The following is a 25,154-nucleotide window of genomic DNA, read 5'->3' as shown; positions in this document are numbered from 1 at the left end:
TCGAGTGTGCGCATGCCCAGACAACACATACCAAGTGTGCTGAGACCGACTGTGTGTGTGCCTCTGGGTAAAACCTGTCAAACAGGGCTTTTTTGTCTACATTACTTAACAACATATAAAGTATTCCATTTTCTCAGGTCTCTTGATAAGGCATCCAAGAAAACTAAAACAACTATGGAGATGTTCTGTTTCTTACTATTTCCCTTTCTCTAATTTAATGAGGTATGTTTTTCTACCCTGTGCCCATGAATGATATGGATGGTCACATACTAGCTCACAGCTCTAGTCCTCCTATCTCACAGAACAAACTGTACATACTGATTAGTCTGTTGTCCCTTATAAAAACATCATCTTATACTCTGGCTTTCCCTCTTTTTTTTTTCACTTGCTGAGCACAGGCTGCAACCTACTGCTTCAGGATCTTGATAAAGGAAAGGGATTAAAATATGTCACTTCCATATACAGTATTTGTAGAGTATCCCACCTCTACCAAGAACTGTCCATGGTAGAGACTGAGACATAAACAAAGGCATGGAGTTTACCTCATAGATTTTAACATGAAAATGTGCATGTAGTATAGATAATACTGTAGCTCAATATATTTTAAACACCAAAATGTAAAATGAGGGAAGGTGAGAAAGGGAATGGGACAGATATATAAGCACCTATCTTGTGCCAGGCACCGTGTGACATCCTGAGATTCAGAATAAGCCAACAGTTAAAGTTTCTGCCCATGAGGAGCTCAGAGCCCAGAGAAAACAATTTTAAGAGGGAATGATAGTTGAATTAGATCTATAAGAGTGAGTATAAATCAATAAAAATAGGAATTCTTTATTCCAGGCACAAAGGCAAGGCAGGCAAATACAAGGACGCAGGGGACTTCCAGGCATTCACGGGGAAACAACGGAGAATGGTGAATAATCCGATCTGATTGGAACCTGAAGATGGAAATTTTTTTCTGGGGCAGCAAAAGTAAGGATAATGAATTTGGTTTTTAATATTATGTATTTGATATACTAAAACATACTCTCACACAGAGATGTTCTGTAAGAAGGTTAAAAATTTTTTAAGAAGGTGAGCATTTTATGTCTAGGTACAAGATTAGAAGGAAAAGCTGGATCTATGGATGTGTATGAAACTATGGCAAGAATTAGGTCACACGTAAGTGAACATTAATGGGAAATGAAAGTGGAGTGAAGACTAGGGTTTAACTTAGGTGGAGTAAAAGGAATCTGCAAAGAATATTGATTAATCGTGGAAAAGTAATAGGAGAAGTTGGAGGAATAACAATGTCATAGGAAGAAAGCAAGCAAATCAGCTACCAAATTAGGGGTCAGGAATGACAGTAAACCCAAGATGGTTGATAAGTAAGAGAATAGGGTAGTAGGTGAGACTTCATTGTCATTATTAGGTCATGGATGGATTTAAACTTATCTTGAGGGGAAGGTACTATTGAGGGAAATATTTTAGATAGGATTAGAGAAGCCTCAGCCCCTTTGTAGAGTGACAATATGAAATCACTAGAGAAATTGAAAGAAGACACAAAAAATGAAGTCCTAAAGGAGATAAGAGAGGGAAGGTTCAAGAATGTCTTTTCTGTACACCGGAAAGAAGGGGTAGGAGATGATACAAATGAAAACTAATGTAAGTTGCTTTTGGTCCCTGCATTAGGAAAATTAAATACTTGCCTGTAAGATAAAGTATCTCTACTTAAGTCAGTTGCTTCTTCAGAAAAGGCTATTTGTGGCATGTGGATTTTCTGGAAGAAATAATTAATTCTCAGTAACAAAACACTTTCCAGTAGAGCATATTTTAGTCACATTAATTGTTGTATTGAAACTAATAAAACTGTTTCACATTAGGCTTATTGTACATACTTCAGTTACCTGTTTCTTATTAAGAATGACATTTAAAAATAGGTTCTATTTTAAGCTTGCTTAAAATTAGATCAACGTTTGTCTATTACATGTATCTAGTTTGATTATTAAGGGATGGTTTGCCAGCATCTGAATTAAGTGTTCAAGTGCCTGCCCTTTCCTCCCTGAGTTTCATTGGTACTTTTACAAGGATATGTGTAAAGAGAAGAGAAAGTCAATTTAATTGCAAAATGCTTTTCCTTAGGCTAACTAACCTCCTTTATGAAACTTCCTGCCAGTTCTTTCCTTCTCCCTTTCTCTGAACAGTTCCAGAATCCTCTTGCTTCTTTCCTCCAGCTCTCTCCTCCGAGCGTTTCCTTGCCCTAGGATGCCATGGAATGGCAGTGTGAAGCCTGGGAGAAGGCACAGGCATGATCAAAAACCCCATCCCACACACTAGCCTTTGAAACAGCTGTTTTCTCAGTTCAGGTTAACTCAGTTCAGTTTAGAAGTGCCTAGAGAGAAATATCACTTCCTTGTTTCTAGACCTGACTTGGTCCCCCTCTGTGGTGAACCTGAGAGTTCAGAGCGGGAGGGACAGAGAAGGAGGCCTGTAGGGAGGAGTACAGGCACAGATGACTTCTCTTCCCTCGGGGCATTAAAGTTTATTTCCAAGGGAAAACAATTTGGAAAAAAACTGAAGAGATTTTAATACAGGTTTTGCATTTTAAAATATGTGGATTTGGCTTTTGCCGATGGCTATTTCACATGTACGTTATCTATAGAATACAAGTTTAATATGACCTTCTCTAATTTTATTTCAATACAACAAAGGTAGCTTTATGAAAAATATGGTTTATTTATGTTGATGAAAGATCTTGCTTTAAGATTCAAAAAAGAAGAGTCGTCGCACCAGAGAAGGCTAGTCAGATCTTTAATCACCAAAACGTAATCTCATATTACATGGGTTTTGTGGAACAAAAGCATTTTACATACATTTCAATGATAACACTGGCAAATTCTCATGCCGATTGAAATATTATTTCTGTGTAGGAAAATATGTCTTGCATCAAGAATATGAAATAAAATCATATTAAATATCAAAAGTAAAAGCTACTTGCTTATCTATCATAGTCACACATTAGTGTCATCTCCCCCTATTGCATTTGGGTTTAGAGAAATTAGTGGAAGCAGAGGTAAAGGTGGACTTTCCAAATCAAAAGTGTAAATTTTTCCTGGTAATATTCCATCAAACTTTTAAATCAAGACCTCCATTTGGAAGAAAAATATAATTGCTAACTACATTAATAATAAAAACATTGCTGTCATGTAAGGAACTTCTGTTATTTGAAAATTCTTGGAGAAATGGTTTAAAAATCAAGAGTATTTAAATATATTTTATGTATCAGAATGTGTTAAAAAAATTTTTGGAACATAAGAAAATCATAATTTTAGCCATTTTTTGTCTCTATTTGCTAACAAGTAATTTTGTACTAGAATTAAATGATCTTAGGAAGCAATAACCCTCAAGAAGTGCTTTGAACTGTTTGAATTATTGTTATAGTTTAGAATAATTAAGTCTTGTATTTGTCTGTAGGATCAGTGGGGATTATAGTACATGCTTTCAGCATGAGCATGTCTTGGTGATAGTAGCACATGAGTACGCAGTTCTGTAACTGCATCATTATGCTCTGCTACATTTTGTGTTGGTTAATATGTATGGAGGAATGACAATGAAAAGACAAAGTTCCTATTAGGCTCCTGTGAAGGGTAGTGGATTGGTTGGACCATCATGAAAAAAGAGAGAGTTTATGATAAAAGAAGACTGACATATCTCTCTTCTCTGAATAACTGATGTCAAAAGATGAAATATCTAAGGCATGAAGCAAGCCAGTCAGGGGGCAATGGTTGGATCTCTATCAACCAAGAATTACCAGCTAAGATGCTTTTCTCCTTTTCTGAGTCTCCCCTGGAATAAGCAACTGTGATCACCCAGAAATTGTCAGGCAGCTAGGATGTGCCAGAGCCGTGATCAGACTTAACACTTGCCATTCCCGAACCAATGGTCCCAGAAATCTAGGAGCCTAATTATATAGACAAGGTGAACAGAAAGTGTCATCTTTTCATATGCCTGTTGGCCATTTGAATTACTTCTTTGGAGAACTGTCTGTTCATATTCTCCACCCATTTTTTAATAGGGTTATTTGCTTTTTGGGTGTTGAGGCATGTGAGTTCTTTATATACTTTGGATGCTAACCCCTTGTCAGATATGTCATTTACAAATATATTCTCCCATACAGTAGGATGCCTTTTTGTTCTGCTGATCATGCCCTTTGCTGGTCAGAAGCTTTTTAGCATAATGTAGTCCCAGTTGTTCATTTTTTATTTCGTTTCCCTTGCCTGAGGAGATGCATTCAGGAAAAAGTTGCTCATATTTATATTCAAGAGATTTTTGCCTATGTTTTTCTCCTAAGAGTTTTATGGTTTCATGACTTACACTCAGGTCTTTGATCCATTTTGAGTTTACTTTTGTGTATGGGGTTAGACAATGATCCAGTTTCTTCTCTTGCATGTAGCTGTCCAGTTTTGCCAACACCAGTTGTTGAGGAGGCTGTCATTTCCCCATTGTATGTCCATGGCTCCTTTATCATATGTTAATTGACCATATATGCTTTGGTTTATATCTGGGATCTCTAGTCTGTTCCATTGGTCTATGGGTCTGTTCTTGTGACAGTACCAAATTGTCTTGATTACTGTGGCTTTGTAGTAGAGCTTGAAGTCAGGGAGCATAATACCCCTGCTTTATTCTTCCTTCTCAGGTTTGCTTTGGCTATTCAGTGTCTTTTGTGATTCCATATGAATTTTAGAACTATTTGCTCTAATTTGTTGAAGAATGCTGTTGGTATTTTGATAGGAATTGCACTGAATCTGTAGATTTCTTTAGGCAGCATGGCTATTTTAACAATATTAATTCTTCCTATCCATGAGCACAGGATGTGTTTCCATGTGTTGGTATCTTCTTTAATTTCTCTCATGAGTGTCTTATAGTTTTCAGAGTATAGGTCTTTCACCTCTTTTGTTAGGTTTATTCCTAGGTATTTTATTCTTTTAGATGCAATTGTGAATGGAATTGTTTTCCTGATTTCTCTTTCTGCTAGTTCATCATTAGTGTATAGGAATGCAACAGATTTCTGTGTATTAATTTTGTATCCTGCAACTTTGCTGAATTCAGATATTAGCCCATACCATATTTTTATATTTGATCAGTCTATCCAAATAAATGGTCCATGAGTTAGGGACCTATGTGTCCGAAAGTTAAAATATAAAAATGGCCCATCAAGTTAGATAACGCACATGAAGATAAGCTGACTGCTTACTGACCTTGATAAATACACCAAGTGAAACACCTAATGACTCTTGTTGAATCCTTAATTATATCACCAGGAATGACATAACTCCATGAATTCTGAACCTGATGTTCTAAGGATGTCAGTTGTCTCTGGAAACAACTGTGCTAGTAAATACATACTGTGATTACAGGCCCAGCAGCTGAAAGAAGCAGAGTATAGGAAACCCTCCCACTCCTGATACAGCTCGATCCACAGGCTTTTGGGAAGGGATCTGTGTTAATGATTCCAGCACTAGTCCTAAATTCTCAGTCAGAATTTCCTACAACCCACCAATTTTAAGGTAAAATGAAGCCTACTAAAATAAATGTAGTAATTTACACAAAACCTATGAGAATATTCAATTTAGCAACTTGGTGGATGAGTGAACATGGAACTCATTTACCAAAGCCTAGAAACTCTAGATAAAACACAATAAAAATGCTTTTAAAATGCATAGTTAGCTCATAATAAATAAAGGGAAGCCTTCTGTAATTAGAAATAAAGAGATAACTAAATACCTCACTGATAAACATGAAAACTGACCCAGGAGTCTGGGGAATAGAAAGAGATATATTTAGAAAAAGGTCCACATTCCCAGAGGGTTTAGTTTTAAAGTTTGTGTAAGACTGTATCTGTTATACGGAGAGATAATTTGAGAGCCCCTGTGTAAAGCATAGAGCTTGAAATAGTTGTATTCTCACTGAAATGAGAATTAGAAAATGTAACCTGTTGATCTAGGGATTCAGGGAAGCTTATCTCTGCCCTGTCTTTCAGGAAAAAAAACTCTTTTAGGAAGAATTAAAACTCTAGGACTGCATCAAGTCACTTTAAAATCTGGATGTATACTATTCTGTGAAAAGGAATTTGTTAGTGTCTAAATTAACCTGCAGGTCAGTATCAAACCAATGTTATCTTGAAGTGTTTTGCAGAAGCTATTGTGAAATTGCTAAATCAGTATATATCTAAATCATTGTAGAATCATACTCTCAAACCTTACACCTTAAAAGAAAAAAATTCTTAAGATAAACTCATAATAAAAACTTACAAACTACGTGAAAAAGAAACCACTATAACGGATATTCAGCAGACAAGAATAAAATAGAGCTAGCATCTCAGGAACTTTGGATAATAAAATAAACTGATATAAGCTATAAATAGCATGTTTACAATGGTAAAAGTGTTGAGGAATGAAAACAAAGCACCATGAAATAATAGGTAGATATTGAAAAAAAGAAACTAAATAGAAATTTATAAATGAAAATTGTAAAAATAAACATTTAAAACTCAGTGAATGGATTAAACAGATTAGACACAATTGAAATAAGAATTAAAGATTTGTGATCGATAGGAGGATTCACCCAGGATGTAGCAGTGGCATTCTTGATATTAAAAAGCCTAAGTATAATTAAAAAGTTTAACAACAGCAAACAAATGGTGTAGAAAGAGGTAATTGAGATAATGGGGAAGATTTGATATTTGAAGATATAATAGCAGAGAAATTCCAGTACTGATGGAAGACATGTTTCCTTGGATAAAAGAAACAAAACAAATGATGAGACTTTCTGTCTTTAACCAATAGAGATTTATTTGTATAAAAAAAGTCTAAAGTAAGAAACATTACTTGGGGTCCAGTTAAGGAAGCCAATAGTAAGAGGCAAGAATGTGTACACAGTTGAGCTGACCAGATGAGAGAGAGCAGTTGAAGAGCAAACAGAGGTGCTGAGAGGGAAGGGGGCACATATGGACCAACATGAGGAGACTCTGGGACAAATTCCTTTAAACTACTTTTATGGTTTCATTGCTGACCAAAACCTACTTAAATTGTTCAAAGCAACAAAATGGGACTGTCATAATTTGGGAAATATATGTATTTGATTTTACATATTTGTTTGTTGCTTTAAAAAATTTGTTATAACTTCCCTTGTTATACTAGTTCAGATTCTATCAAAAAGAGATCAAATATGATACAGTGAAGACTTCTTTGTGTCCCATACTGACCCATTCTTATCATGTCCTTCTCACATCACAGCTACTTGGAATGATGCACAATCTTTGCATTTATATTTTTAAATTATACCCCATATAACTTGCACACACCTATAATATGGAGCACTGTGTAATATATTTAGAAAATTTATGTATACCACTTATAAGTATCATTCCACATTTTGTTTTTTACAGTGCTTTTTAGAATTGATCATTTTGATCTATGGACATATATTCCAAAACTTCTACTGATGTATAGTTTTAGGACTGTTATCACAAATTATTTACAAATTCCATGATGATGGATAATTAGATTATTACCACATTTTTTTTACTATCATAAGCAATGCTGCCAGGAACATTTTTACGTATTTTTCTTCATCTGCATATAAGTTTGTAGGTTAAATTTCCTTTTTGATAGTTTCACCTCTTTGATGATATTCAATAATCTAAATTTCTACCACCAACATTATAATAGTTGTAATCTGTTTTCTTGTACAGAAGACAAACCTATTATAAAATTTTGAAGAAAAATGAATGGAAAATTCTTAGCCTTCATGTGATGAATTTCACCTAAAAAAAGAATTTCAATCCAAGAGTATTCTTTCATTACACAACACAACAATTATTGTTTTTTACTGAAGTTTCATTGATATACAGTCTTATATTGTTTTCAGATATACAACACAGTGATTCAACAGTTACCCATATTATTAAATTTCTTCCCCAATAGTGCAGAACTATCTGTCAGCATAGAAAGATGTTACAGAATCATTGACTGTATTCTCCATTAAGCACAATTATTGAATAGAGTGGATGCAGCATCACCAAAACTGTTATAACAAGAATGGTTCTGTATTGACTTCTTTAAATCTAAAGTTCTACATCTACTATTTAGTTTTTTTAAAAAACACATTATTGTTTAGAACAACTTTAGATTTCAGAAAAACTGAGAAGCTAGTATAGAGTCCCCACATACTCCGCATCCAGTTTTGTCATTGTTAACATCTTATGATAGTAGGAACATTCCTTAAAGTTAATTGGGCATTATTGACATGCTCTTACCAACAGAAAGCCATGCTTCAGATTTTTAAATTTTTATTTAATATCTGTTTTTTATTGTTCCAGAATCCCATCCAGGGAAGATTACCTTTAGTTATCATGTCTCCTTAGGCTCTGTGTGACTGTGGTAGTTTCTCAGACTGTATTTGTTTTTGAGGGCCTCGACAGTTTTAAGTACCATTCAGGCTTTCTAGGATATCCCTACATTAGAATGTGTCTGATGTTTTTCTCATTATTAGCCTGGGATTATGGATTTTTAGAGGAAGATCACAGAGATAAGAGTCCTTTTCATCACATCATGTCAAGGATACATATGATATATCACATGTTGAATATGAATTATCACTGTTGATTTTGAGTTTGACAGCCTAGCTAAGGAAGTGTTTGTGTCATTTCTTCACTATAAAATTATTCTTTTTTCCTTTTTCCATATTGTACTTTTCGGAAGACCCTCATTATGCTCGCACTTCTTGAGGGCAGAGAATTTACATACATTATTTGGAATATCATGTATAGGAGATCTCTTTCCCATTTGTTTAAACAATTTTTTGTTTGTATCATATGGACTCTTGGATATTTATCTTTTTTTTTCAAAAATCTTTTATTGGAATAAAGTTCATACATAATACTATGTGGTTTCAGATGTACAACATAGTAACTGGATAATTGTATACGTTACTAGATGCTTGCTGTAGTAGGTGTAGTTACCCCATTGTCATACCAAGATACTACAATTTTATTGGTTAAATTCTCTATGTTGTATTTCCTCCTATGTCCAACTTATTTTACAATTTTCAGTTTGTACCTCTTTATCCCCTTCTCCTATTTCACCCATTGTCTCACCACCTTCCCTATGGTAACCAACAGTCTATTACCTATATTTGTGGGTCTGTTTCTTTTTTTTTCCATGGAATATTTATCTTATACTTTGGGTTATGATCCAATATAACTTCATTTTCTACTCAAGTTGTCCCAGCTTCAGCCAATGGGTATTCTTTCAGTTGGTTCTTGCATCTTTGACACATACCAATAATGTGGATTTTTCTTTTCTGAATACTTTGTTGTATTCTGTCACTAGAAGGTGTTAACAAGCTCATCTGGTATATTTCATGCCCTAGTCTTAGAATCAGTCATATCTGTAAGGAGCTTTAATTTCTTTTATAGGAGAATGGTAGTGGAAACCAAGATCTGGATACTGGGTAGATTTCATCTTATTTACACAATTAGAATAAAACTAAAATTAGAAAAATGCCATATGCTTTATACTAGATTTATGGAAGTGGCTCCAGATTGGCTGGGGCTTTTGGTAATTCTCATCTCTTTGGTAAATGTGATTTCTTAAATCTGTATCTCTCCAGTGAATTTCCTCTAGGCACAGTTCTAGAGATTTGAGAACTACACAATACTACTGCTGTCGTTAAGTTTGTGTTTCAGTCAATAAAGATAATAATAACAAACAAGTAAATGAACAAGGTAATTTCTAAGGGTAATTCATACAATGAACAACAGAAAACAGAACTGTATTTTTAAAAGGACATGGTTGCACGAGAGGGTGGGCAATTAGCTTTGGCTAGTTAAGGGAGACATCACTGAGGAGGTGACATTTGAGTTGAAATTGTGAGTTGAAATGCCCTAAGAAGAGAGAGGTCAAATCCTATAAAAATTTGTAAATTATTACAAGGGTCTCATTTTCATTCCAAGTGCAACTAGAAGCTATCAGCAGGATTTAAAGTAAAGACTGACAAAATCTGTCAGTGTTTTTAGAATATTTTTCTGATTCTCTGTGGAGAATGGATTATAGGGAAGCAGGAATGATATTAGAGAAATCCAACATAAAACAGTTTAGTAATCCAAGTGAGAGACAGTGGTTTGGACTAGCTGGTAGCAGTGATGATGGAGCTGCATGAACAGACTTCAAGGAATCTTGTGGATAGACATAGTAAGCCTGACTCTGGGTGATAGGACTAAATATGAAATAGCCAGGGTTACATTGATCTTTCAGATCCTCAGTGACAGAGAAGCCTCGGGGAAAATCCCATATTATTTAGCAGTCCCAAGTCAACAAAAAACTCAAGGTTAGATCCCTAAAAACTATCCCTGGCTACAAGTACTACCTGCAGTTTCAGTTTCTCGGTATGATTTCAGTGAAATTTCTACTGGACCACAATGTCTACTTCTTCCTTCCGTTAAATTTAAATTAATTGAATTTTCTCTTACCAGAAAAGTAATATATGTTCACTGAAGTCCATTTGAGAAACATATGCAAGGAAACAAAAGGACATATAATTTATTTCTTTATTTCCTACCGTAACTATATGTATTAGCTAGATGGTAAGTTTTGTATCAACATGTGCTCATGCTGTACTCATTTGTTTTAATCTGCTCTCTTGCTTTCCTTGTCATTAAATGTTCTATTCAGTGATTTTTATGGTTGCATATTAGTCCATTATCTGGGCACAAATAAATTTAGCAAACATCCTACTATTTAACACTTGGATTTTTTCAAAATTCCATTGTAACAAATATTTTAACAAGTAATATGTTAGCTAAATTTTTATATACATTTTTATTGTATTCTTATAATAAATTTATAGGTCTTGAATTGCACAATTGAAGGACATGTATATTTTCAAGATTCTATATGTATAATTGCCACATAAAAATTTTGTATTGATTTACATTTTCTATCAGCATTGCATGCAAATGACAGTTCTTTGTAAGTATGTAAGTATGCCAGTACTGAGTTGAAGAATTAATTTCTTTTTCATGTTTGCTGGTTGAAAATAGAATCTAAAAGTAAAAGAAGGTTGTGAACTCAACAGTCCAAACAGGTTTACTGCTAAACCTAAGAGGGACCTCTCTGTTTTGGCGAGCAGAACAAAGAAGGTGTCTCTTACAGGCTAAGAGGATTTTAATGGCCTCTTAGAAGATATATTTTTATTTATGTGTTATATATATTATATTACATATTATTTATATACATGTAAAACTATGATGATCTCCCATAGATGAATAATTAGAAAGACTGCTCAGACCAAGGCTATATAAATATTCAGCATTTTTAAGTGTTTTATTTTCAGTTTTAGCTTCTCTAATGTCTGTGGAAATAAATATTATGTGCTAGGGATACAACTTTTTTAAACTAATGATTAGTCAGTAGTTCTAAGATAATTTTTTTGAGTAGTATAACTTCCGTATTTTTAAAAAGGCCATTGTTATTATATGTTAGTTTTTAATATCTAGTCAAGCTTTTTCATCAGCATTTGATTCCATATCAATGGCTAATTTATTTAATTTTAATTAGATATGAAACTATAATACATTTTAATGTCAAATGAGAATGGCTCCCTGGGTTGTTCTTCTTTATCATAATATTCTTGGTAAGAAATCATCTTTTAAATTGTGTTAATATGTACGATGACAGATGGTAACTACATTTATTGTGGTGACATTCTGTAATGTATAAAATTGTCTAATCATTATGTTGCACACCTGAAACTAATATGTCAATTATGTTTAAATAAAATAAAACTATCAAAATAAATTATATTAATAAAGATTATAAGTTTACTAATACCCAGTATATTAAGAGTGTAGAGAAATCAGCTCTTTTTGGAAAATGACAGTATCTATCGATATTTAAAAGATGCTTATTTTTGATCCAGTATTGCCATTTCTGGGAATTGGTTTTATAGATATATTCACATCTGGTATTCATTATTGTTTGTAAATAGTAAAAATCTGAGAATGACATAAATATCCATTAGTTGGAACAGGTTTAATGAATTGTGGTGCATCTATATAAAGTTTAGGCTTGCATATACTTATATGGAAAAATGATCAAGAAGTATTGTGACTTGTAAAAAGCAGGTTGTCTCACTGTGGAAATAAAGAAAAATGATAACTGTTATAATTACATATATCTAGATATATTTACATATGTTTAGAATTATTTTGGATGAATATGCAAAGCATTTTTTATAAGTGGTTATTTTTGGGCTCTGGACTTGTTTGGGGAGTTTGGAATGTAGGATATTTTCACTTTATTTTCTTTATTAATTTTGCATTTTTAGTAGCAATCATGCATTTCTTTTGTAGATTAAAAATACAGATAAGGAATTCTCTATTATTTAACATCTGACAAGAAGATAGTGTTTTTCCTGTGTTGTATAATGTTGTAATTTGTATCCAAGGATTTTTCATTTTAGGTCCATACTGCTTGGATGTAACATCATAATCTTTAACCCAAGTGAGATTTTTCTGCAGAGGTTTTATTTTGTATATACTTTGTTCTTTCTCTTTTTAGTATCATAAAACTATTCAAAACTAAAAGCAAACACAGGAAAAATATTGGTTTCTTCATTGGATATGCATCTTCTTAGGAGTTTGCACACATACATAATCCTTTGAAAATAAGAAATTCGCTTGCTGCAGGCTCACTAGCAAGCTCTCCAGCATGACCTGTACCTCAAATCTGGTTAATTTCAGTTTGCATATAGGTGACCTTTCAACACATCTATATGCAAACCTAAAACATCAGTTTAGCTTTCTAGATAGCTTAAATTCCTTTCCTCCAACTGTTGTGTTCTTTACCCTTCCTCAGACACTCACCGCATCGTTTTTATCGAAGACCTCCTCTTTGCCGGTTAACTATCACCTGCCCGAGGACTCCGCTTCGTGCACCCTGCACTGCCTGTCTTTCTAGCTCATTTCATATCAAACGCCGACATTCTTCAACCCAACCAGGACTCCAACACATTGATCTTACCACTCTCTTTCCTTTTATTAACTTTCTCGTCCTCAGGCTAGAAACTCTAGTGTCACCTTTGAGTGTTCTCTTTCTCTCATTCTCATATCTCATCCCTCAGGAATTCCTGTGGATTTTATCTTCGGACTATTTCCAGAATCTGACTACACCCTGCCACCTGCACTGCTCCTACTCTGGTCCAAGCCATCAGGCCTCTCCTGGATTTCTGCCTTAGTTGTTTAAGTGGACTTTATTCTTCTACCCCTTCTCATAATCTGTTCTCAACACAGAAGACATTAGGAAGATTATGCCGCATCTCTGCGTAATGCCCATTTCTCTCACGGTAAAAGCGATCATAATTCCCCTACTGGATTTAGCTCCATTCCATTAGTTCTCTGACCTCATCTCCAATTTCTCTTTCCTTTATTCACTTTTACTCTTTCTTGAATATTCCAGGAACACTCACATCTTTAGGGATGGTTGATCTTCCTGGAAGGCTTTTGCCTCAGATATTTATGACTAATTCCCTCACCTGCTTCAAGTGTGCACTCATATGTCATTTCCAAATGATGCCTACTCTGACAATGCTATTTAAATCTCAGCCCCGTCCCCAGCCCCGTTCTCCTAATCCTCCATACCATGCTGTGCTTTCTCTTCTTTACATTTTTTGCTTTACTCTTCTTTCCTTCCTTTCCCTTACAACTCATTACCTTCTAGCATACTGTGTAATTTCTACCTCCCCTGTCGATAACGTAAGCTCCAAAGGGCCAGAGATCATTGTTGGACACACTGATGTATCACAAGTGCTTGGAATGGCTCCTGCAATACAAAAAAAAACAAAAACAAAAATAATACTTGTTAAGTAAATGAGAGAATCTTAGAAACTTAAATTGTATCTTTTAAGCATGCTCAGGGCTCCCGTGTTTTTTTCTTTCACTTTTGTTGGTCTGATTCACACATACAGAAGCCCAGAAATATGCCTGGTTTTTCACTTGGTATTTATGCCAATAAAAGTGAAATGTGTATTAATGTTATAAAATTAGGCCTTCTGGGAGAATAAACATATCATTAATACTGGCTGATGATGGCCTATTCCTGATTTATATAACAGTTAATGCTTCTCAGGGATTTTACTCTCTGCTTACTTGTCTTTGTTCTAGATTATGAGTTCCTCAAAGTCAGGAACTTTAAACCTTGTATCTGTTTCTCAAGTACCTCACCCACAGTCTGGCACATAAGAAGTTCTAAAAACATTCTAATTTAATCATCAAAAGAAAATACACAAAATTTAATGTTGATTCTGCATATACTATATATTCTGAACTTTCTTGTTATGGATTCCTCTAATTCTTACACAATCCTGAGAAGAGAAATATGTCTCATTTTCACAGATGAGATAAAACTGATGCTTGATACAGGACTCCATTCTTTCTCAACCATTACAGTGTCCTCACTGTCTAATCTCTAGTGACTATATCACAGAAAGTTAAATCTACTCTCTTCTTTACAGATGACTAGAAAAAAAGTTTGCAATGCCAAATTTCTTGGGAAAGTTTATTCTTGTTTTTAGCTTCATGAATAATATGTATGGATTTTATTTTGTTCAATTAAGTTGGGAAAATTGAACATATCCTGTGCTTTTAACTCCTTAACTGTTATGAAATTATTTGCTAACTTAATTTTTATATATAGCCACCAACATTTTTACAACTTTACTGAGATAGAATTGTTATAAAACATTGTGTAAGTTTAAGATATATAACATATTGATTCAATATACTTATATATCACAAAATGGTTGCTACTCTAGTGTTAGCAAACACCTCCATCGCATCATATAACTACCATTAATTTTTTGTAGTGAGAACATTTAAAATCTACTCTCTTAATAACTAACAACTATATAACATTGTTGTCAACTATAATCATAATGTTGTGCATCAGATCTTCAGAATTTATTCATCTTCCAAATGGAAATTTATACCCTTTGACAAACATGCCAATATTTCCCCTTCCCCACCAGGCCTTGCTAACCACCATTCTACTCTCTGTTTCTAAGAGTAGGGCTGTTTTAGATTCCACATATTATGTCATATCATATAGTATTCATCTTTCTCTTACTTATTTCACTTAGATAACACCAAGTCATCAATCTTGTTATAAATGGTGGGATTTCCTTCTTTCACATGGCTCAGTAATATCCCATTATGTATATATACCCCATTTTCTCGATCCATTCATCAATTAGGATACTTAAAGTTGTTTCCATGTTTTAGCTGTTGTGAATACTGCTATAGTAAATGAAGGAATGCTGATATCTCTACAATATCCTGTTTTCACATCTTTTGGGTAAATACCTAGAAGTGGAATTGGTGGAGGATCATATGGCAGTTCTATTTTTAGTTATTTGAGGAACATCCATACTGCTTTCCACAGTGGTTGTACCAACTTACATTCCTGCCAACAGTGCACGAAAGAGTTCCCTTTCTTCACATCCTTTCCTATGCTTATTATCTCCTTGTCTTTTTTATGATAGCCATTCTAAAGGTGAAAAGTGATATCTCACTGTGGTTTTGATTTGTATTTCCTTGATGATTAGTGATGTCAAACACCCTTTCATGTACCTCTTGGCCATTTGGATGTCTTCCTGGAAAAATTCCTATTCATGTCCCTTGTCCATTTTTTAATCAAATTGGTTTTGTTGTAGTTGTTATTGAGTTGTATGAGTTCTTTGTATATTTTGGATATTAACACCTTATACAATATATGATTTGCAAATATTTTCTCCCATTCCATATATTACCTTTTCATTTGTTGATTGTTTCTTCTGCTGTACAGAAGCTTTTTTAGTTTAATATAGTCCCACTTATTTATTTTTGCTTTTGTTTTTTGTGCTTTTGGTGTCATCTTCTAAAAATTGTTGCCAAGACCAATATCAAGATTTTTCCTAAGTTTTCTTTTAGAAGTTTTAGAGTTTCAAGTCTTTAATCCATTTCAAGTTAATTTTTGGATATGGTATTAAGATAAGTGTCCAATTTCATTCTTCTGCATGTACTTATCCAGTTTCCCAACACCATTTATTGAAGAAACTGTCCTTTCCCTGTTGAGTGTTCTTGGCTCCCTTGACAAATATTAGTCAGCTATGTATACATCTATACAAGCGTTTATATCTAGGCTCTCAGTTCTTTTCCAGTGGCCTGTCTGTTGTTTTGCCAGCACCATACTGTTTTGATCACTATAGCTTTACAGTACAGCTTGAAATCAGGAGATGTGATTCCTGCAGCTTTGCTCTTCTTTCTTAGGATTGCTTTGGCTATTTGGGTATTTTTGTGGTTCCATACAAATTTTAGGATGATTTATTCTATTTCTGTGAAAAATATCATTGGCATTTTGATAGGGATTGCATTGAATCTATAGATTGTTTTAGATATTAAATAAAAGTGGTGAGAGTGGACATCCTTGTCTTGTTCCTGATTAGAGGAAAAGTTTTCAAAATTTTACCACTTAGTATGATGGTTGTTTTGGGTTTGTTATGTATGGCCTTTACTAAGTTAAGGTTTATTCCTTCTATACCCAATTTCTTGAGAGTTTTTATCATGAAGTGATGTTATATTTTATCAAGTGCTTTTTCTGCATCTACTGAGATGATTGTATGATTTCCACCTTTCAGTCTATTAATGTGGTATATCATATTATTGATTTATGTATGTTGGACCATTCTTGCTCCACAGTGTTAAATCCAGCTTGATCATGGTATATGATTCCTTTTTTGTGCTGTTGAATTCAGTTTGGTAATACTTTGTTGAGAATTTCCCATCTATATTCTTCAAGGATGTTGGTGTGTAGTTTTCTTTCAGTGTCCTTCTCTGGCTTTGATATCAAGGTAATACTGCCCTTGTCAAATGAGTTTGGAAGTTTTCTCACTTCAATTTTTAGAAGAATTTGATAAGAATTAGCATTAATTCTTCTTTAGCTCTTTGTAGAATTCACCAGTATAACCTTCTGTTCCTGTACTTTTTTTTGTTGGGAAGTTTTTGATTACTAATTCAGTCTCCTTATTTGTTTGGCTTGTTCAGTTTTCTATTTCTTCATGAATCAATCTTCATAGTTCTGTGTTTCTAAGAATTTATTAATTTCTTCTAGATTCCCCAATTTATTGTTTTTAAATTGTTCATAAGTAGTCTCTTATGAGCCTGTGTATTTCTGTGGTATCAGTTGTAATGTTTCCTCTTTCATTTCAGGTTGTATTTATTTGAATCTTATCTCTTTTTTTCTTAGTCTAGCAAGAGGCTTGACAATATTTTTATCTCTTCAAGAAACCAGTTCTTAATCTCATTGATATTTTCTATTTTTGTTTCTTTCTCTTTCATTTATTTCTGCTCTGATCTTTTGATCTTTGTTTTTTCTCTCTTCTGTTAACTTAGAGCTTAGTTTGCTTCTTTTTCTAATTCCTTGAGGTATAAAGTTACATTATTTATTTGAGATCTTTCTTTTTTAAATATAAGCATTTATTACTATAAACTTCCTTATTAGAACTTTTGCCACATACTATAAATTTTTGTACATTATGTTTCTAATTTCATATATTTCAAGATTTAAAAAAATTTCTTTGGCTTACTGATTGTTCAGGAGTTTGTTGTTTAATTTCCACATATTTGAAAAATTTCCAGCTTTCCTCCTCTTACTGACTTCTGGTTATTATTTCAATATTTTTAACTTTGCTGAGACCTGTGGCCTATCATATGATCTACCCTGGAGGTTTTGTACACCTATGAAAAATGTGTATTCTGCCTCTATATGGTAGCATGTTCTATATATGTCTGTTAGGTCCATTTGGTCTAAAGTATGATTCCAATACAATGTTTTCTTATTGATTTGTCTGAGTAATTTATCTGTCATTGAAGTGGGGTATTGGAATCCTCCACTATTATTGTATTGTCCATTTCTCCTTTGAATCTGTTAGTGTCTGCTCACTATATTCAGATGCTCTGAAGTTGGGTATATACATATATATATTACAATGATGTGTTCTTTATCATTGGGCCCTTAGTCATTATATAATGACCTTCTTTGGCTCTTGTTACTGTTTTTGGCTTAAAGTATCTGTTGTCTGATATCAATTCAGTGCTACCACCGTTCTCTTTTGATTTATACTTGTGTGAATATCTTTTTTCCATCCTTTCCCTTTGAGCCTATGTGTGTCCTTAAAACTAAAGTGGGTGTGTTTTAGGCAGCGTGTAGTTGACTGTGGAAAGCCAGACACTGTGTCTTATAGTTATGCTAAGCTTCCCAATACCTACATAAACTGTCTTCCCTAAGAGGTGATTAATACATCTGCTGAGTTCTTGTCATTTAAAGCTCCAATCAGGATGCCATTTGAAGTTTCTTACTTTCATGATATCACTATGTCCTACTTCAAATGACTTCCTAAAATAGCTCCAACAGTTTGTTTTAATATAACTGCCTTAAATAACTTTAAAATTTAGTGTTTTAGTAGACTACCTGGTGATTTTTAAAAGGATATAGATATAGTATACATAATTTTCAGAGAAATAATAAATATAATTGTAGGGAGAGCTCTCTTTCTCAGTCTAACCCTCCCCAACACATATACACACAAAATCCCTATTTCCAAATCTCATTCATAAGGAAATATTACTCCATAAGTGGTTTTTATAACTAGTAACAGAATCAGCAATAGTCACATGCACACATGCACACAAACACACCCAAATACCCATAATCTATCACTCATCATTATCTATCTTCAAAAATGCAACCTAAAAGATAAAATGACCTAGCTTCTATAGGAAGTAGTGAAATGTAGATTACAGTACTCTTCTGACATCATGATAGCAGGGAATATGTGTTTCATAGAACATTTCAAATCCTTAATTGAAGAACTGTTTGAGACAACACTGTACTCAGCCAATAAATTTAACCTCTGATCCTATATAGATCATCATTTTCCCCTAAACTCAATTTCTCAGATTACTGACCTTGGTTAACTCTTTAGAAAAAAATTCTGCTCATTATTAAAAACCAGGAAGAGTTTTTCCTCCAATGAAACAAATGATTATATAATAAGTCAGTAAAATATATTTTACAACTCAAAACACTCTAGGATGTGAGTTGATTTTAGCTATGTTTCGGTATATAATATCTTAGTTTTTGTGACAATGTTTCTAGCAAATGAAGGGAAATGATGTTTCATGAGCTAGTATACTTTACTGCAAGTAACACAAACAGACTAAGAAAAATATTAGCAAAAAAGTAAAAAAACATAATGTATTGGCTGGGTACAGTGTGACTTATAGACCTGGTGTCAGAAGACACATACTGGAATGTTCCAAGAACCAATGAAACATTAGTGATGATTCTGGAGCAGAAAACAAAACAAGCTATAGCAATAATAATAAAAGAAAATAGTCAATGGGAAGTGTAATTCTACATTTAGATTTTCAAAGAGAGTAAAACACTTGTTTTAGGAATTTTATGTGAAGTGCTGCATACGTTAATATGCTGGGTGTCTCCTAGCCCAGTGATTCTGTTACCTTGCATGGCATGAATTCCCCATGCTCTCATAAATTAGCAAATGAGAATTAATCTGAGAAACCTTCATTTTCCCTTGGTCTAGCCACTAATAACTCTGTCAGTTTAAATAGAAAGATTAACTTCTCTACTGCATTTCTTTTGAGTTACAATGTAAATTAATATGTGTTAACTTTACACTTAGTGGTTACTGGCAGAAAAAGGACAGATTAAAAAGAGAGAGACAACTTGAAGAAATCAGGAATTTTAGCATGTGGTTTTCAGTTTGTAAGCTAAGAACTTTCATAACCTTTCATAGTAGGCTGTAAAATGGCCCCAAAGATATCCATGCCTTAATCCCCAGACACTGGGATTGTTACCTTATATGGCAAAAGAGATGCAGGTCTGATTAAGCTAAAGATCTTGAGATGCAGAGATTATCCTGAATTATCATGATGGCCCCTAAAAATCTAATCACAAGACTTCCTATAATGGGAAGGCAGAGGGAGATTTGAATACAGAAGTAGAAGAAGGGATGACAGAACAAGAGGTTAGAATAAGGTGAGAAAGGTTCACGGCCAAGGAAGGTGGGCAGCCTCTGGGAGCTGGAAAAGGCCCAGAAACACGTACCCTAGAGCCTGGAGGAAGCTGTGGCCCTCCCGACACCTAAGGGTCAGTCCAGAAAACTCACTTCTGACTGTAAAGGAATCAATCTGTGTTGTTTTAAGCCACCAAGTTTTTGGTAATTTGTTGTAGCAGCCATAGGAACCTAATACACTTTCCTTGTCAAGTATGAAATGACCAGGGTATCCAGTAAATTTAGAATCCTTAATGCCAATAGCCAGTACTTTTTCTATGTGAGTCAAATTTTGATTATTCAAAGGAAGAGAATTCATCACATATTACCATTGAGCATCTGTTATTTATTCTTTAAGGGCTAATTTGGAGAAGCATGTTGTCATCTTTATAATCAAATGAAAAAGACTAATTTTTAAGTTTATCAATGGTTATCAGGTAAACTGAAGATGTAGGTTGGGTTTTTGATGTTCAACTCATATTTCTTATCATTGTCAAGAAATGTGATTGTGGTTAGTAGTGGCATATAGATATGGTAATGAAAGATCATAGTTACACTTCTAAACAAAAAGAGATGGTATGAAAGATGGTGGTGGAGTTGTGGTCGCGCTGGAAATACGTCACTTGTTCCTCTGCTCTTCTGTGCTGTGCTTTGAGACCTGGGAGGTTCTCTGTGCCAACTGGATCAAGAGGCATCCTTGGCCTATGGCTTCAGGCAAATATGGCCAAAGGTAAATACCAGTAGAGATTGGAGGGCTAGAAGAAAATTGAGTTAGTGGATTTATTGCTCCCAGCCCTCCCTGCCAGATGGCGGTGGTGGAATGTGAAGGCCCCTTACTCCCTCCTGGTTGCGGTAATCATTTCTTCCTCTTGCTTCCTACTACCACTGGCCCTGGGGTGATGTAACTCTAGTTTGTGGGTTTCCCTTAACTCTAACATGCCTTTGTGAACAGTCTTTGTTTGTTTGTTTTAATCTCTTGAATTAAATTCTTGTGTCATCTATTTTTCTGCCAAGAATATTTACTGTAATACAGGTACCAGTGAAACAGTTCACATGAATCAGATTATTTGATCTTCACAATGATCCTGTCAGTTAGGTCTATCATGACCACATTTAAAATATGAGGATGCTTAAAAACATAGTGCTTAAATAACTTGATGGTCACATAGCTAAGACTGTCTAAGCCAAAATAGAATCGTTAAAGAGTTTGTCTCCAAAGCTGAGCTTGCATGTAAATTAATTAATATGCTTTTAAAGATAGTTTCATGTTTTTTGGTGTTTCTGTAAATCCCACAGACAAAACCTAAGTATAGGAAAGTATAGACTAAGTAGAAACAAGTCAAGAGAATTTAGTTCATGTATAGTAAAACTAAACATGGAACACACACAAATTAATTTCCTTATAATTTGTCTGGTCAAGTTTTCTGTGTCTTATGCCATTTTGACAATTGCATTTTCATATTTTCAATTCATAGAGAATTTCAAAGATCTGTAATTTAAAAATAAGCTTTATAAGTCTAACGTACTGTGGTCAGAGAATGTGGGTTGGTCTACAAATTCTACCTCTAGAGTTTATTTTGAGGAGAATTTGTTTACTTAATTGCTTAGTTTGCTTACTGTTTTGTTGTTATATAATTGATCAGTTTTTGAAATTATAAAATAAATTATTTTATTCAGTACAAAGTTTGGTACATAGTTATTAAAATAATAGTAACAGTTGTTTTTTTTCAAATCTTCAGTGCCTTTACTTTGCTTCCATACTTGATCTCTCAAAAACTGAGAGAAATTTCTGTCTTCTGCAATTGCATTGAATTTCTAACAGTTTTGCAAAATAATATACTACTATTAACTTTTTAAATTTATGACTAGTATAAGCTTTATGGGAAGATTTACCTTTATAAATACAAAATTGCCTTATTTACCCATTTAAGTTATTTTTTTGCCTTGAAATATATTTTGTGTCTAATAACATTGCAAACCCTACAGTTTTGTTTGTATTTTTTTACCCACTTTTTATTTTTAATTTTGGCAATTCGTTCCATGCTTCTTTTAAATAAACAGCATCTGTTCAATTTTTGCCTTGTGATCTAATTTGGTACTTTCTGTTGTTTAATTTGAATAAGTCGATTCACAATTCATTATCATAAATGTTAGGTATTTTTGGCCTCTGATAACTTGTTTTGTGGTTTCTACTGTTATCCTTTATTATTTTTCCTGTTTGCCTGTTGGGCTATATCAACCATATTTTTTCCTGCTTTCTTCTTTTCTCCTGCTTTTTTCTAGTTTTGGGAATGTATACGTTGCCTTATTTTCATTTCATTATTTTAAAAGAAATCATCAGTATTGTAAATGGAACAGTGTCTATTAACTGTCCTTAGGTAAATAAAAGTAATTTTTTTCCTTCCCTGTCCAACTGTTTGCTTGCTTAAAAATACATTATTTGGTTATTTCATACTAATATAAAGAAATGTTCTTAATAAGTGTGTTTATAACCATGCTTACAATAATGATTTAAATTTAGGCCTATGGTTTAACTCAATGTCCTAAGAGTTTGTTTTTTATATTACATCTTTCCATCATCTTCTGTAGAGCTAAAGTGTACCTTAGAATCATCTTATTACGAAGGGCACATTTTATTCATGATCTGTTTCCTTGTCTCTGTGTGTGACTGTCTAGTACCCTCATAAAGGAATGACAACTTCAGTATACCAACTGAAAATATTTTTCTCTAAAATATCTTGTTCTTCTATTTTTTGACATCTAATGTGACAAAGATAATATACAGCCAGAACATTGCTTGCGTATTTTCCCAACTTGGAAACTAACCATTTTTCCCTACCAGAAATTTGAAGGATTTGTGTCTTTATCCTTTAAACTTCTCTATCTTAAAAGGACAGGTGCAGATTTGTGGATATTTTCACTAATTTACCTGGTACTCAACTACTCCTTTTGATTTATAGGCTTTTTTCATATAATAAACTCTGTAAGTTATACAAATTTGAATGATATAAAGATGCCATTATTTCTTGAGATTAGAAATTGTTGCAACTGTTATAGTTGCTTTCTTTTCTCCTTCTGAAATGACTCTCTTTAATTTATCATCTTCTGGTCTTTTGCCATATGTATATATATATTTTTTAATAATAATTTCTATCTCATTTTCTTTTTCCTTAAAAACCTGTGAAACTTACTGAATTTGTCTTCTATTTAACAGATTTAATGTGTTCATTTTCAAATCCACTGTTTAACTTTTATGTTATGTGTATGAGTTCACCTGTTTTTAAAGTACCCATGCAGTCCCTGGACTCTTTTGCTGTCAGCATTATTTTCATATTTAAAATATCTCTGGACACTTTTGCTAGCTGTCAGCAATTATTATTTTCATATTTAAAATATCCTCTTAACCATAACTAGTATATATGTCAGTGTTAAAGTGTTGTCTTCTTCTTGTAGTAGTTCTGTTTCATAAAGGGTATCTCTAGTGATTATTAAGAACATGCTCCTTATTTTGAGCAATAACATCTTTTTATCTCTCTGGTGATTTTTTTCTACTTATTCATTCTCACATAGGATGTTCTATGCTGTATAACATTGAGATTTGAGATGGTTCTATCAAATATTGTTGGTTTCCTATATATATATATCTAAAAATCTTTCATGCAGAATTGAAATTTTCAATGTTTTAACTTTGCCCGTTCAAAATCCAGTGGCATAAGGAGAATAAGAGCTCATCACCACAGTGACCGTAGATTTGGCAGCCAGGACCAATCTTGGGAAGTGATGCATTATTTCCTGAATTCAGTTGCCTTCACGTGGAGCAGTATTTCTGTTCTTGGTCTGGCATGGCTGCCTGTACCTGTTGTAAGCTGGGCACGGATTTTGCCATCTGGTGAACATCTCAGAAATACTGATATCTGCAGGGGTCTACCACTGCTGCAAAACTTTCTCTCAAACCCTTGCCGTGGGATCCAGTTGTGAATATGGTGTTCTGTAAGCACACTTTTTCATTGATTTCTGAGTTAATCTGATTTTTCTTATGTCCACAAGCCCTCATGTTTGGCTTTCCTTCAGCCTGCTCCTGCCGGACTACATCGAGGAAAGGACACTTACAGCACATCCAGATCTCTGCCCCTGGTCTCCAGCGATGGTCCCCATTTTCCCTCCTGGCCCATTTCAGAGAGTGCAATGCTGTTTTCACTTGTATCTGGCAGATGAGAGGTGGTGCTTTGGAAGGAGAGCAGTTCGATGTCTGTGATAGAGACTATGTTACCCAAAAGTGAATGCGTTCAAACACTAAGATCATTCATGAGTAAAGGAAAGTAAGAAAATAGAAATATTCACTGTACTTTTATTTACTCAAATAAATGTTTTTATTTACTTAATAAAAAAATTCCATTTTTATAATTTTCACTTCATGTAACTTCTGCTCTCTTTCTTTTTAAAAATTTCATAGCATTTTCTTTTTTTTTGGAGATAACAAATTACTACCAGGGTAAAGAAAACTGAAGTAGGCAGAAAAACAGACCTCTGTTCCCATATTTCCACTACCTACCTATACTCTTAAATTCTTTAGGCTTCTAATTTTATCATTTTTTAATTAAGGTATCATTGATATACATTCTTACAAAGGTTTCATATGAAAAAGAATTTGGTTAGTACGTTCACCCATATTATCGAGCCCCCCCCCCGATACCCCATTGCAGTCACTGTCCATCAGTGAAGTAAGATGCCACGGATTCACTACTTGTCTTCTCTGTGCTGCACTGTCTTCCCTGTGATCCTCCTCACACCATGTGTACTAATCATAATGCCCCTCCATCCCCTTCTTCCTCCCTCCCAACCCGCCCTTCCCCAACCCTCCCCTTTGGTAACCACTAGTCCCTTCTTGGAGTTTGCGAGTCTGCTGCTTGTTTGTTCCTTCAGTTTTGCTTCATTGTTATACTCCACAAATGAGGGAAATCATTTGGTACTTCTCTTTCTCTGCCTGACTTATTTTCACTGAGCAT

The 25,154-nt window shown here is 34.0% G+C and overlaps 1 protein-coding gene across 2 annotated transcripts in view; it reads left to right on the top strand.

Annotated features, from left to right (window-relative positions):
* Positions 1-25,154, top strand: part of SCN2A (sodium voltage-gated channel alpha subunit 2) — a 132,348-nt gene that overhangs the window by 1,636 nt on the left and 105,558 nt on the right. For both annotated transcript variants that reach the window (XM_057505472.1, XM_057505475.1), the window contains exon 2: positions 841-972. The gene's annotated coding sequence lies outside the window, so the exon portion shown is untranslated. The remainder of the gene's footprint in view (positions 1-840; positions 973-25,154) is intronic.

Source organism: Manis pentadactyla, chromosome 8 (genome assembly GCF_030020395.1).
Source record: "Manis pentadactyla isolate mManPen7 chromosome 8, mManPen7.hap1, whole genome shotgun sequence".
Taxonomy (NCBI): Eukaryota; Metazoa; Chordata; class Mammalia; order Pholidota; family Manidae; genus Manis; species Manis pentadactyla.
The sequence above is the reverse complement of the archived record's forward strand: the minus strand, read 5'-3'. Positions and strand labels throughout refer to the sequence as shown.